This window comes from Arvicanthis niloticus, chromosome 21 (assembly GCF_011762505.2).
Source record: "Arvicanthis niloticus isolate mArvNil1 chromosome 21, mArvNil1.pat.X, whole genome shotgun sequence".
Lineage (NCBI taxonomy): Eukaryota > Metazoa > Chordata > Mammalia > Rodentia > Muridae > Arvicanthis > Arvicanthis niloticus.
The window spans coordinates 31425809-31430808 of record NC_047678.1 but is presented as its reverse complement, the minus strand read 5'-3'; the positions used below and the strand labels follow the sequence as shown (position 1 = coordinate 31430808).

Here is a 5000-nt window from a genome sequence, read left to right as displayed (position 1 = left end):
CCTGAATCAAGCCTCAGGCAGTAGGCCCAGCTGTGGGTGGGAGAGGCCCAAGGCAGGAAGGCATTCCTGACCAAAGAAAAAAAGATGTAAGCCACCTAGGTGGGGCCATAGCAGGAAGAAGTGAAGACAGTTAATCTGAAGTAGTTGGTAAATGAGAAGGTGGGACACAGTGACATGGCTATTAACCTTTCAGGGTGGGTTTCTCTGGAATGTTTTGCTATTCTTATGTTATGTAATCCTGGGCAACCCCTCAAACCCCCTCCCCACTCCCCTGGTTTGTGGTTTTTTCACTTTAAAACCCTCCACAGACTGGATGTTGGGGTGGAACCCCACTCCTTCGAGAGTGCGTGGTGACACTGCTGGCTGCCAGGTTTCTTCCCTAATAAACCTCTGCTGATTGCATCCAGGTATGGTTTCTTGTGATCTTTGGGTGGTCGTGATTCCCTGAGACTTGAGGAAGGGTCTCCTGAGTATGGGGGTCTTCAATTATTACACAACAACCCTAAATATCTCCTAAGACCAAGTCTCACCCCCTTCGAAGTTCCTCTCACTCTGCTGCTTCAAGAAGAACCAGAACAGGAAAGAAGTCCGCAGGGGCTGGCCCTGCAAACTGCAGGTGTAATCTTCCCAGAGAGGAGCTCCAGATGGCTATACCTACATCAGCTTCATGCTTCCAGGCTGTCAACTAGAGAATCAACACAGAGGCTCACAGCTTACTCCAGGCTCCAAGATCACAGCTAAACCCTAGCATACCACAGCCTGATCTCTAGTAGAACTGACCCATAGCTCTGACTGGGAGAGGAAAGAGATGCATGGCTGGTAGTAGTGCAGGATCAGGGAGAGCAGTGTGATAGCCTCTAACCTTCCATGTTCTCTGTGAAGTTCTTCAGAGTGCAGCCTCCTCACTCTCATACTGGCAGGGGTCCAGAGGACCATGTGGGACTCTCTCCTTCCTTGGCACAAACTACTGCAAGGCCTTATGAGGGGTCTTAAGAGGACAATCCCAGTCTCTATATCTGTGATCTAAGGGTTCCGAGGCGACCACTGCTGAGTCTGACTAGAGACTAGGAGCAGAAGGTCAACCTTGGCGCTGCCCACCCCTCCAGGCTCACCTAGGCTGGCCCTACCCAGGAGTAAGAACAGTAAGTAAAACTTCTGCATCCCAAGTCCAACCCCCCGAGCACCAAAAAAAAAAAAAAAAAAAAAAACTGAAAGCGACACGCCTCTACTAAATGCAGCTTTATTTCCAGAACTTACAAAGCTCTGTTTACATACATATGTACAGATCGCAGCTTTGACCCACTCGGGGTAGTGGAATGCCCTGGGAGATGAACTGTCACAACCAACAGAAGCTGAGACTCAGTGGGCTGGCTCAGTTCTCAAGACCCAGAAGTGCTGGTCAGCCTAACCCCATCCCTGTCTGAGACTACCTTCCCACAGGATGTGTGTGTGCTGAAGAGATGAAACACGGAAAGCATCTCAGTCAGAGTCACAGGCCTCTTGTTCGATGGTGGTGTGCACTGCAGAAGCCAGGCTGTCCTAATGGCCTTTCAGCCGTTCATGGATCAGCTCTGCGATGGCTCTCTGGGTCTGCTTCTCCAGCTTCTCCAGCTTCTTGGCCACATCTCTCTTGAGATCCCAATCCGGTTTCCTAGGTGCTAGGTTGGCCAGGTCCACTTCCTCAATGACAGGCTCTGGCTTGGCAGCCTCCAGCTGCTTCTTCACCTTCTCCTCCACTGCAACTGGTTTGGCCTGGGGGACCTGCCACCTCTTCAGGTCTCTATCCTCTGGGACATAGTTCTGAAACCTGGGTTCCCTGTACTCCTCTTCCACATCTCTGAGCCTCTTGCGCTGTGGCTTCCCATCTCCCCTGTCCTTGCACCCAGCTTTCTCCTGGAGGGCCTTCAGCCGTTCTTTCCGCATCAGCGCCTCTTCTTCAAGTTGGCACACACCAGCAGGAGCAGCCGCCATCTTTGCAGAGGCCCCCCTCCTTTTCTGCTCTGGCCTCACGCAGACTCAGTCAGAAAGTGTTGGACTTAAAGATCTAAAACCAGGGGACACGCTCCCCCAGAAACTCTCACGGTTCGGATTCGCTGCAATAACCTGAGGTTGGATGATAATAATAACCCAGTGCACTGGAGTTCTCTGCATACAGGCCAGAAGAACCAAGAAGAACCTCAAGTTGAAGGTAAGAGCAGTTTTTATACTGTTTACGGAGTGGACTAAACAGTGACTAGGCACAATATGATTGGTGGAACAATGTGACTTTTAAACTGATTGGTCTTTGGGGAATGAGGTGGCAAGGACCTCCCTTGTCTGTAAATGTTGAGGATTGATTCCTCCTGAGGAATGTGTCTACCTGCCTAGGGCCTTCCCCACCTGCAGGTGTGGTCTGAGAATGTTAATCCCTGTTTCCTCTGAATGTTAATCCAGCAGGGTAATCCAGCAGGTGTCCTTGGACTAAGGAATGTGCTCCTCCCAGGATGTGTCCTGGGGCAGTTAATTTTTAAGTGGAACCAAATTCCTAGAAAAGCAAGAGCAATCAGACCTTAGAGGAAGAGAATAGAGGGAGTGGATTGCTCTGGTTTTGCCTAACCTCCACACTCCTCTCCTGATTGCCTTCTTGGAATACTTAGCCATCCTTATCCACTTGTGCCAATTCTTCAAGAGCAAATGCCTTGAGAAACATTCCCTGAGCCGGGTGAGATGGTGCATGTTTGTAATTCCAGCACTTCAGAGGCTGAGGCATCAAAATTATGGGGTCGGGTTCAGTCTGGTTACATAGGATAACCTCTTCTTAAAGCCCCACTACCAGACAAACACTCAGAAACCTGCCTTGGCCACTCTCAATCCCATCTCACTCTGGGGTCAGCCTCTCCCTGCTCTACAGACAGCAGCAGCCAGTGGCACCTCAAACTCTCCTGATGAGTGGTTGCTCTTAAGCCTCGCTCTCCACTCTCTGGCTCGGCTCCAGACCTGCTGAGTTGGAGACCTGGCTGCATGGCCTTTTCCTATGAACTCAAGAATGATCACTCATCCCTTTCTGGAGCTGCAACATAATCAGAGTCAGGCTGCCTTCCCTGCCTAGGATCCTGCAAACGGCAACCAGGGCCAAATAAGCGCCACAGTATAGAAAGAGTTTGACCAGCACAGGGCAGTGGTGGTGAATGCCTTTAATCCCAACACTTGGGAGACAGAGGCAGGTGGATGGATCTCTGAGTTTGAGTCCAGCCTGGTCTACATAGCGACTTCCAGGACAGTCAGGGCTACCTAGAGTGGGCTCAATAAATAGAGGGAGACCCAGCCAGAGTGAAGGCCTAAAAGAGATGGATCAGGCAGGGGAAAGTCAGCAGGCTCAGGTGATCCTTACCATCCTGGACCCAGGAAAGTGCTGTCTGCCCACCAGAGCCCTCACACCCAGACATGACCATGCACCTGTGTGTGTGTGTGTGTGTGTGTGTGTGTGTGTGTGTGTGTGTGTGTGTAAGGAGGGCAGAGGGATTGGAAATTTTGCTAAAAAAAAAAAAAAAAAAAAAAAAAAAATATGGGTTTCCCATTGCAGATGGCAGGCACAGCACAGGGTCCTAGTGGATTTAGATGGTGTGAGGCAAGCCAGGAGTTTTGATGAGGGTGCTTGTGCCTAACAGGGTGGGCTGGGCCAACTTCCTTAAAGAAGAGATACCCAAGCCATGCCTAGAAGGGTCAAAAGCTCTCTGAAACACAGAGCTCTTGCATAGAACCAGAATCCATAGAACTAGATGGGATCAGTAGGATAGGGGATGGGGAAGGGTGTGTGTGTGACTCAGACATAGCCTGGACAGAGGATGTTTAAACTACAGAGGGAGGCCACCCCGGCATCTCTAAGAGACCTTTACCATGAGGACAGAAGACATCTCACATCCAGCCTTACAGTTCTGATCCCCCATCTCAGGGGTCTCCTCTCTGCCCCCTCCTTGAGTCTACCTGGTCACAGATATGGACTACATTGGTCCCAACCCAGCAGCCTAGAGAGAACTAACTTCTCCCCGTAATGAGAACCAAACTTTGCCTATAAGATGCAGGTTCTACCTTCTGGAACTAACCCTGGTTGGTCTCTTAGGCTGGCTGCCGAGTGGCCAGGACCTTTTTCTTCTACTTCCTGGCAAACAACTACTACTGGATTCTGGTGGAGGGGCTGTACTTGCACAGCCTCATCTTCATGGCCTTTTTCTCAGAGACGAAGTACCTGTGGGGCTTCACCATCTTTGGCTGGGGTGGGGAGCCCAGTGTGGTGGGTAGGGTGAAAGTGGACTCCCACAGGGCATGTCCTGTCTCTCCATTTTATATTTGGCTGGGCCCGCCCATCCTGCTGTGACTGACTGTTACAGCTCTAAGGAACTCCACTTGACTATGGGCAGGGTTCACCTGGTGCTCTGGACTTGGCCTGGCATTTCAGCTCTCTTAGGGTGATCATTCCTGGGGATGCAATGAGGTAAAACTTGGGACCGGAGTGGGATCTAAAGTCACCAGTTAGCCTGGGGTTGGGGGTATAGTCTGGAGCTTATAGTGTTTGTGCGTGTATGCCTGTGCACATACAGGCACAGGACAACGCTGTGGAGTCACTTCTTCCGCCTTTGCGTGGGTTCCAGGACTCCAGCACAGGTTGTCTGGGGTGCGAAGCAAGGACTGACTTTTACCCCTGAGCCGTCTCTCCAGCCCTTGCTACACTTGAATCTGTAATGCACCTATGTAGTTGGATGTCTGTGGACTATGACACTCTCATCTCAGTCCTGGTTCTTATGTCTTCCATCAGTCTTGCTCAGCAGTCAACCCTACTGATCTTTCCAAAAGATGTCAGTATATTAGCCATTTCTCTCTTCCACATCCCTGGGCGAACCTCAAGCTGGCCTGTAGCTGGATGATCTGAACTCCTGATCCCCCTGCCTCCCTGGACTGCTGGTGTTACAGGTTATCTACAGCCACACGAAGATCTGAAACTGTCATCTGAGAGATTTTATTTA

At 50.7% G+C, this 5000-nt stretch overlaps 1 pseudogene; it reads right to left on the bottom strand.

Moving 5' to 3' along the window:
• Positions 1-1539: 1539 nt before the first annotated feature.
• Positions 1540-2037, bottom strand: LOC117693754 (coiled-coil domain-containing protein 12 pseudogene; annotated as a pseudogene).
• Positions 2038-5000: the final 2963 nt, after the last annotated feature.